Below are 10,850 nucleotides of genomic sequence, written 5' to 3'. Positions count from 1 at the left end.
TGAATGTTTGGCAAGCTCAATCTGATGACTACTCGATAGTTTAGTGAGCCTTGCTTTACGGCTTAGAATCGGGGCTACAAAGACGTTTTGAACATCATGAAACATACGAGATGTTCCAAGAGCTGAAATTGGTATTTCAGGCTCATGCCCGTGTTGAGAGGCATGAGACCTCTGACAAGTACTTAGCCTACAAGATGGAGGAGAATAGCTCAGCCAGTGAGCATGTGCTCAGAATGTCTAGGTACTACAATCGCTTGAATCAAGTGGGAGTTAATCTTCCAGATAAGATAGTGATTGACAGAGTTCTCCAGTCACTATCACCAAGCTACTAGAGCTTCATGATGAACTATAATTTGCAAGGGATGACGAAATCGATTCTCACCCTCTCCGTGATACTGAAATCTGTTGGGGAACGTTGCAGAAAATAAATTTTTCCTACGGTTTCACCAAGATCAATCTATGAGTTCATCTAGCAACAAGAGAGAGGAGTGCATCTACATACCCTTGTAGATCGAGCGGAAGCGTTCAGGAGAACGGGGTTGAGGGAGTCGTACTCGTCGTGATCCAAATCACCGATGATCCTAGTGCTGAACGGACAGCACCTCCGCATTCAACACACGTACAGTTGGGGCAGGCGTCTCCTCCTTCTTGATACAGCAAGGGGGAAGGAGAGGTTGATGGAGATCCAGCAGCACGACGGTGTGATGGTGGATGCAGCAGCGATCTCGGCAGGGCTTCGCCAAACTTCTGCGAGAGGGAGAGGTGTAGCATGGGGAGAGGGAGGCGCCAAGAACATGGGTGCAGCTGCCCTCCCTCCCCCCCTCTTTATATAGGGCCCCTAGGGGGGCGCCGGCCCTAGGAGATGGGATCTCCAGGGGGGGGGCGGCCAGGGGGTGGCTTGCCCCCCAAGCCAGGTGGAGGCGCCCCCACCCCTAGGGTTTCCCAACCCTAGGCGTAGGGGGGCCCAAGGGGGGCGCACCAGCCCACCAGGGGCTGGTTCCCCTCCCACTTCAGCCCATGGGGCCCTCCAGGATAGGTGGCCCCACCCGGTGGACCCCCGGGACCCTTCCGGTGGTCCCGGTACAATACCGGTGACCCCCGAAACTTTCCCGATGGCCGAAACTTGACTTCCTATATATAATTATTTACCTCCGGACCATTCCGGAACTCCTCGTGACATCCGGGATCTCATCCGGGACTCCGAACAACTTTCGGTTTACTGCATACTCATATCTCTACAACCCTAGCGTCACCGAACCTTAAGTGTGTAGACCCTATGGGTTCGGGAGACACGCAGACATGACCGAGACGGCTCTCTGGTCAATAACCAACAGCGGGATTTAGATACCCATGTTGGCTCCCACATGCTCCTCGATGATCTTCACCGGATGAACCACGATGTCGAGGATTCAAGCAACCCCGTATACAATTCCCTTTGTCAATCGGTACGTTACTTGCCCGAGATTCGATCGTCGGTATCCCAATACCTCGTTCAATCTCGTTACCGGCAAGTCACTTTACTCGTACCATAATGCATGATCCCGTGACCAAACACTTGGTCACTTTGAGCTCAATATGATGATGCATTACCGAGTGGGCCCAGAGATACCTCTCCGTCATACGGAGTGACAAATCCCAGTCTCGATCCGTGTCAACCCAACAGATACTTTCGGAGATACCCGTAGTATACCTTTATAGTCACCCAGTTACGTTGTGACGTTTGGTACACCCAAAGCACTCCTACGGTATCCTGGAGTTACACGATCTCATGGTCTAAGGAAAAGATACTTGACATTGGAAAAGCTCTAGCAAACGAACTACACGATCTTGTGCTATGCTTAGGATTGGGTCTTGTCCATCACATCTTTCTCCTAATGATGTGATCCCGTTATCAACGACATCCAATGTCCATAGTCAGGAAACCATGACTATCAGTTGATCAATGAGCTAGTCAACTAGAGGCTTACTAGGGACATGTTGTGGTCTATGTATTCACACATGTATTACGATTTCCGGATAACACAATTATAGCATGAATAACAGACGATTATCATGAACAAGGAAATATAATAATAATCTTTTATTATTGCCTCTAGGGCATATTTCCAACAGTCTCCCACTTGCACTAGAGTCAATAATCCAGTTACATTTTGATGAATCGAACACCCATAGAGTTCTGGTGTTGATCATGCTTTGCTCGCGGAAGAGGTTTATTCAATGGATCTGCGACATTCAGATCCGTATGCACTTTGCAAATATCTATGTCTCCATCTTGAACATTTTCACGGATGGAGTTGAAACGACGCTTGATGTGCCTGGTCTTCTTGTGAAACCTGGGCTCCTTGGCAAGGGCAATAGCTCCAGTGTTGTCATAGAAGAGAGTGATCGGCCCCGATGCATTGGGTATGACTCCTAGGTCGGTGATGAACTCCTTCATCCATATTGCTTCATGCGCTGCCTCCGAGGCTGCCATGTACTCCGCTTCACATGTAGATCCCGCCACAACGCTCTGCTTGCAGCTGCACCAGCTTACTGCTCCACCATTCAACATATACACGTATCCGGTTTGTGACTTAGAGTCATCCAGATCTGTGTCGAAGCTAGCGTCGATGTAACCCTTTATGACGAGCTCTTCGTCACCTCCATAAATGAGAAACATATCCTTAGTCCTTTTCAGGTACTTTAAGATATTCTTGACCACTGTCCAGTGTTCCTTGCTGGGATTACTTTGGTACTTTCCTACCAAACTTACGGCAAGGCTTACATCAGGTCTGGTACACAGCATGTCATACATAATAGACCCTATGGATGAGGCATAGGGGATGACACTCATCTCTTCTATATCTTCTGCCGTGGTCGGGCATTGAGCCGAGCTCAATCTCACACCTTGCAATACAAGCAAGAACCCTTTCTTGGACTGATCCATATTGAACTTCTTCAATATCTTATCAAGGTATGTGCTTTGTGAAAAACCTATGAGGCATATCGATCTATCCCTATAGATCTTGATGCCTAATATGTAAGCAGCTTCTCCAAGGTCCTTCATTGAAAAACACTTATTCAAGTAGGCCTTAATGATGTCCAAAAGTTCTATATCATTTCCCATCAAAAGTATGTCATCTACATATAATATGAGAAATGCTACAGAGCTCCCACTCACTTTCTTGTAAATGCAGGCTTCTCCATAAGTCTGCATAAACCCAAACGCTTTGATCATCTCATCAAAACGAATGTTCCAACTCCGAGATGCTTGCACCAGCCCATAAATGGATTGCTGGAGCTTGCACACCTTGTTAGCATTCTTAGGGTCGACAAAACCTTCCGGCTGCATCATATACAGTTCTTCCTTAAGATAGCCATTAAGGAATGTCGTTTTGACGTCCATCTGCCATATCTCATAATCATAGTATGCGGCAATTGCTAACATGATTCGGATGGACTTCAGCTTCTCTACGGGAGAGAAAGTCTCATCGTAGTCAACCCCTTGAACTTGCCGATAACCCTTAGCGACAAGTCGAGCTTTATAGATGGTAACATTACCATCCGCGTCTGTCTTCTTCTTAAAGATCCATTTGTTTTCTATCGCTCGCCGATCATCGGGTAAGTCTGTCAAAGTCCATACTTTGTTTTCATACATGGATCCTATCTCGGATTGCATGGCTTCAAGCCATTTGTTGGAATCTGGGCCTGCCATCACCTCTTCATAGTTCGAAGGTTCACCATTGTCTAACAACATGATTTCCAGGACAGGGTTGCCATACCACTCTGGTGTGGAACGTGTCCTTGTGGACCTACGAAGTTCAGTAGCAACTTGATCTGAAGTACCTTGATCATCATCATTAATTTCCTCTCCAGTTGGTGTAGGCACCATAGGAACATTTTCCTGAGCTGCACTACTTTCCGGTTCAAGAGGTAGTACTTCATCGAGTTCTACTTTCCTCCCACTTACTCCTTTGGAGAGAAACTCTTTCTCCAGAAAGGATCCGTTCTTGGCAACAAAGATCTTGCCTTCGGATCTAAGGTAGAAGGTATACCCAATGGTTTCCTTAGGGTATCCTATGAAGACACATTTTTCCGACATGGGTTCGAGCTTTTCAGGTTGAAGTTTCTTGACATAAACATCGCATCCCCAAACTTTTAGAAACGACAACTTAGGTTTCTTCCCAAACCATAATTCATACGGTGTCATCTCAAGGGATTTAGATGGTGCCCTATTTAAAGTGAATGTAGCTTTCTCTAGAGCGTATCCCCAAAATGATAGCGGTAAATTGGTAAGAGACATCATAGATCGCACCATATCCAATAGAGTGCGATTACGACGTTCGGACACACCGTTATGCTGAGGTGTTCCAGGCGGCATGAGTTGTGAAACGATTCCACATTTCCTTAAGTGCGTACCAAATTCATGACTTAAATATTCTCCTCCACGATCTAATCGTAAGAACTTTATTTTTCGGTCACGTTGATTCTCTACCTCATTCTGAAATTCCTTGAACTTTTCAAAGGTCTCAGACTTGTGTTTCATCAAGTAGACATACCCATATCTACTTAAGTCATCAGTGAGAGTGAGAACATAACGATATCCTCCGCGAGCCTCAACGCTCATTGGACCGCACACATGAGTATGTATGATTTCCAATAAGTTGGTTGCTCGCTCCATTGTTCCGGAGAACGGAGTCTTGGTCATTTTGCCCATGAGGCATGGTTCGCATGTGTCAAATGATTCATAATCGAGAGACTCTAAAATTCCATCAGCATGGAGCTTCTTCATGCGCTTGACACCAATGTGACCAAGGCGGCAGTGCCACAAGTATGTGGGACTATCGTTATCAACCTTACATCTTTTGGTATTCACACTATGAATATGTGTAACATTATGTTCGAGATTCATTAAGAACAAACCATTGACTAGCGGGGCATGACCATAAAACATATCTCTCATATAAATAGAACAACCATTATTCTCGGATTTAAATGAGTAGCCGTCTCGCATTAAACGAGATCCAGATACAATGTTCATGCTCAAAGCTGGCACTAAATAAAAATTATTGAGGTTTAAAACTAATCCCATAGGTAAATGTAGAGGTAGCGTGCCGACGGCGATTACATCGACCTTGGAACCGTTCCCGACGCGCATCGTCACCTCGTCCTTCGCCAGTCTCCGCTTATTCCGCAGCTCCTACTTTGAGTTACAAATATGAGCAACGACACCGATATCAAATACCCAGGAGCTACTACGAGTACTGGTAAGGTACACATCAATTACATGTATATCACATATACCTTTAGTGTTGCCGGCCTTCTTGTCTGCTAAGTATTTGGGGCAGTTCCGCTTCCAGTGACCCTTCCCTTTGCAATAAAAGCACTCAGTCTCAGGCTTGGGTCCATTCTTTGACTTCTTCCCGGCAACTGGCTTACCGGGTGCGGCAACCTCCTTGCCGTCCTTCTTGAAGTTCTTCTTACCCTTGCCCTTCTTGAACTTAGTGGTTTTATTGACCATCAACACTTGATGTTCCTTTTTGATTTCTACCTCCGCTGACTTCAGCATTGAAAATACTTCAAGAATAGTTTTCACCATCCCCTGCATATTGTAGTTCATCACAAAGCTCTTGTAGCTCGGTGGGAGTGACTAAAGGATTCTGTCAATGACCGCCTCGTCCGGGAGGTTAATGTCCAGCTAGGACAGGCGGTTGTGCAACCCAGACATTTTGAGTATGTGCCCACTGACAGAACTATTTTCCTCCATCTTACAACTATAGAACTTGTCGGATACTTCATATCTCTCGACCCGGGCATGAGCTTGGAAAACCATTTTCAGCTCCTCGAACAACTCATATGCTCCGTGTTGCTCAAAATGCTTTTTGAGCCCCGGTTCTAAGCTGTAAAGCATGTCGCACTGAATGAGGGAGTAATCATCCGCACGTGACTGCCAAGCATTCATAACGTCATGGTTCTCTGGGATGGGTGCTTCACCTAGCGGTCCTTCTAGGACATATGCTTTCTTGGCAGCTATGAGGATGATCCTCAGGTTCCGGACCCAGTCCATATAGTTGCTGCCATCATCTTTCAGCTTGGTTTTCTCTAGGAACGTGTTGAAGTTCATGTTGACATGAGCATTTGCCATTTGATCTACAAGACATTTTTGCAAAGATTTTTAGACTAAGTTCATGATAATCAAGTTCATCTAATCAAATTATTTAATGAACTCCCACTCATATTAGACATCCCTCTAGTCATCTAAGTGTTACATGATCCGAGTCGACTAGGCCGTGTCCGATCATCATGTGAGACGGACTGGTCATCATCGGTGAACATCTCCATGTTGATCGTATCTTCCATATGACTCATGTTCAACCTTTCGGTCTCTATGTTCCGAGGCCATGTCTGTACATGCTAGGATCGTCAAGTTAACCTAAGTGTTTTGCATGTGTAAATCTGTCTTACACCCGTTGTATGTGAACGTTAGAATCTATCACACCCGATCATCACGTGGTGCTTCGAAACAACGAACTTTCGCAATGGCGCACAGTTAGGGGGAACACTTTCTTGAAATTATTATGAGGGATCATCTTATTTACTACCGTCGTTCTAAGTAAACAAGATGCAAAAACATGATAAACATCACATGCAATCAAATAGTAGTGACATGATATGGCCAATATCATATAGCTCCTTTGATCTCCATCTTCGGGGCTCCATGATCATCTTCGTCACCGGCATGACACCATGATCTCCATCATCATGATCTCCATCATCGTGTCTCCATGAAGTTGCTCGCCAACTATTACTTCTACTACAATGGCTAACGGTTTAGCAATAAAGTAAAGTAATTACATGGCGTTAAATCATTGACACGCATGTCATACAATAATTAAGGCAACTCCTATGGCTCCTGCCGGTTGTCATACTCATTGACATGCAAGTCGTGATTCCTATTACAAGAACATGATCTCATACATCACATATATATCATTCATCACAAATTTTGGCCATATCACATCACAAAGCAATTCCTGCAAAAACAAGTTAGACGTCCTCTAATTGTTGTTGCATCTTTTACGTGGCTGCAATAGGGTTCTAGCAAGAACATTTTCTTACCTACGTAAAAGCCACAACGTGATTTGTCAACTTCTATTTACCCTTCATAAGGACCCTTTTCATCGAATCCGCTCCAACTAAAGTGGGAGAGACAGACACCCGCTAGCCACCTTATGCAACTAGTGCATGTCAGTCGGTGGAACCTGTCTCACGTAAGCGTATGTGTAAGGTCGGTCCGGGCCACTTCATCCCACAATACCGCTGAAGCAAAATAAGACTAGTAGTGGCAAGAAAGTTGACAACATCTACGCCCAGAACAAGTTTGTGTTCTACTCGTGCAAAGAGAACTACGCATAGACCTAGCTCATGATGCCACTGTTGGGGAACGTTGCAGAAAATAAAAAATTTCCTACGGTTTCACCAAGATCAATCTATGAGTTCATCTAGCAACGAGAGAGAGGGGTGCATCTACATACCCTTGTAGATCGAGCGGAAGCATTCAAGAGAACGGGGTTGAGGGAGTCGTACTCGTCGTGATCCAAATCACCGATGATCCTAGTGCTGAACAGACAACACCTCCGCGTTCAACACACGTATGGTTGGGGAAGACGTCTCCTCCTTCTTGATCCAGCAAGGGGGAAGGAGAGGTTGATGGAGATCCAGCAGCACGACGGCATGGTGGTGGATGCAGTAGCGATCTCGGCAGGGCTTCGCCAAGCTTCTGCGAGAGGGAGAGGTGTAGCAGGGGGAGAGGGAGGCGCCAAGAACATGGGTGCGGCTGCCCTCCCTCCCCCCTCTTTATATAGGGCCCCTAGGGGGGCGCCGGCCCTAGGAGATGGGATCTCCAAGGGAGGGGCGGCGGCCAGGGGGGTCCAAGGGGGGGCACACCCAAGCCAGGTGGAGGCGCCCCCACCCCTAGGGTTTCCCAACCCTAGGCGCAGGGGGGCCCAAGGGGGGGCGCACCAGCCCACCAGGGGCTGGTTCCCCTCCCACTTCAGCCCATGGGGCCCTCCGGGATAGGTGGCCCCACCCGGTGGACCCCTGGGACCCTTCGCGTGGTCCCGGTACAATACTGGTGACCCCCAAAACTTTCCTGATGGCCGAAACCTGACTTCCTATATATAATTCTTTACCTCCGGACCATTCCAGAACTCCTCGTGATGTCCGGGATCTCAACCGGGACTCCGAACAACTTTCGGTTTACTGCATACTCATATCTCTACAACCCTAGCGTCACCGAACCTTAAGTGTGTAGACCCTACGGGTTCGGGAGACACGCAGACATGACCAAGATGGCTCTCTAGTCAATAACCAACAGCGGGATCTGGATACCCATGTTGGCTCCCACATGCTACTCTATGATCTTCACCGGATGAACCACGAAGTCGAGGATTCAAGCAACCTCGTATACAATTCCCTTTGTCAATCGGTACGTTACTTGCCCGACATTCGATCGTCGGTATCCCAATACCTCGTTTAATCTCGTTACCGGCAAGTCACTTTACTCGTACCGTAATGCATGATCCCGTGACCAAACACTTGGTCACTTTGAGCTCAATATGATGATGCATTACCGAGTGGGCCCAGAGATACCTCTCCGTCATACAGAGTGACAAATCCCAGTCTCGATCTGTGTCAACCCAACAGATACTTTCGGAGATACCCGTAGTATACCTTTATAGTCACCCAGTTACGTTGTGACGTTTGGTACACCCAAAGCACTCCTACGGCATCCGGGAGTTACACGATCTCATGGTCTAAGGAAAAGATACTTGACATTGGAAAAGCTCTAGCAAATGAACTACATGATCTTGTGCTATGCTTAGGATTGGGTCTTGTCCATCACATCTTTCTCCTAATGATGTGATCCCGTTATCAACGACATCCAATGTCCATAGTCAGGAAAGCATGACTATCAGTTGATCAACGAGCTAGTCAACTAGAGGCTTACTAGGGACATGTTGTGGTCTATGTATTCACACATGTATTACAATTTCCGGATAACACAATTATAGCATGAATAACAGACGATTATCATGAACAAGGAAACATAATAATAATATTTTATTATTGCCTCTAGGGCATATTTCCAACAAAATCGACGGAGGTAGAAATCAAGAAAGAGCATAAAGTGTTGATGGTTAATAAGACCACCAGTTTGAAGAAAAATGGCAGGGGATAGAAAGGTAACTTCAAAAAGGATGGCAAGGAAGCTGCCGCTCCCATGAAGAAGCCCAAAGCTGGACTCAAGCCTGAGACTGAGTGTTTCTACTGCAAGGGTAATGGCCACTGGAAGCATAACTGCCCAAATATTTGGCGGATAAGAAGGATGGCAAAGTAAACAAATGTATATTTGATATACTTGTTATTGAGGTGTACCTTACTGGTGCTGGTAGTAGCCCCTGGGTATTTGATACCAGTTCAGTTGCTAAGATTAGTAACTCGAAACAGGAGTTGCAGAATAAACGGAGACTAGTTAGGGTGACGTGACGATGTGTGTTGGAAGTGTTTCCAAGATTGATATGATCACCATCGCACACTCCCTCTACCTTTGGGATAAGTGTTGAGACTAAATAAATGTTATTTGGTGTTTGCGTTGAGCATCAACATGATTAGATCATGTTTATTGCCATACGGTTATTCATTTAAGTCAGAGAATAATTGTTGTTCTATTTACATGAATAAAACCTTCTATGGTCATACACCCAATGTAAATGGTTTCTTGAATCTCGGTCGTAGTGATACACATATTCATAATATTGATGCCAAAAGATGTAAAGTAGATATGATAGTGCAACATACTTGTGGCACTTCTGTTTAAGTCATATTGGTGTAAAGCGCATGAAGAAACTCCATGCGGATGGACTTTTGAAATCACTCGATTATGAATCATTTGATACTTGCGAACTATGCCTCATGGGCAAGATGACTAAAACTCCATTCGTTGGACCAATGGAGCAAGCTAATGACTTAATGGAAATAATACATACCAATGTTTGAGGTCCGATGAGTGTTGAAGCACGCGGCGGGTATCGTTATTTTCTCACCTTCACAAGATGGTTTGAGCAGGTATGGGTATATCTATTTGATGAAACACAAGTCTGAAATGTTTGAAAAGTTTAAAGAATTTTAGAGTGAAGTGGAGAATCATTATAACAAGAAAATAAAGTTCCTACGATCTAATCGCAGAGACGAATATTTGAGTTACGAGTTTGGCCTTCATTTAAAACAATGTGGAATTGTTTCACAACTCATGCCACCTGGAGCTCCACAGCTTAATGGTGTGTCTGAACATTGTAACCGTACTTTATTAGATATGGTGCATTCTATGATGTCTCTTATCGATTTGCCTTTATCATTTTGGGGTTATGCATTAGAGACAGCCGCATTCACGTTAAATAGCGCACCGTCTAAATCCGTTGAGATGACACCCTGTGAACTATGATTTGGAAAGAAACCTAAGATGTCGTTCCTTAAAGTTTGGGGATGTGATGCTTATGTCAAACAGCTTTAGTCTGATAAGCTCGAACCCAAAGCGGAGAAGTGCGTCTTCATAGGATACCCTAAAGAAACTATTGGGTATACCTTCTACCACAGATCCGAAGGCAAGATCTTTGTTGGCAAGAATTGGTCCTTTCTAGAGGAGTTTCTCTCGAAAAGTGAGTGGGAGGAAAGTAGAACTTGATGAGGTAGTTGTACCTTCTCTCGAATTGGAAAGTAGTACACCAAGGAAAAACGTTTCTGTGATGCCTACACCAACTAGAGAGGAAGCTAATGATGATGATTATGAAACTTAAGATCAAGTTACTACT

This window comes from Triticum dicoccoides, chromosome 6B (genome assembly GCF_002162155.2).
Source record: "Triticum dicoccoides isolate Atlit2015 ecotype Zavitan chromosome 6B, WEW_v2.0, whole genome shotgun sequence".
Classification (NCBI taxonomy): Eukaryota; Viridiplantae; Streptophyta; class Magnoliopsida; order Poales; family Poaceae; genus Triticum; species Triticum dicoccoides.
The sequence above is the reverse complement of the archived record's forward strand: the minus strand, read 5'-3'. Positions refer to the sequence as shown.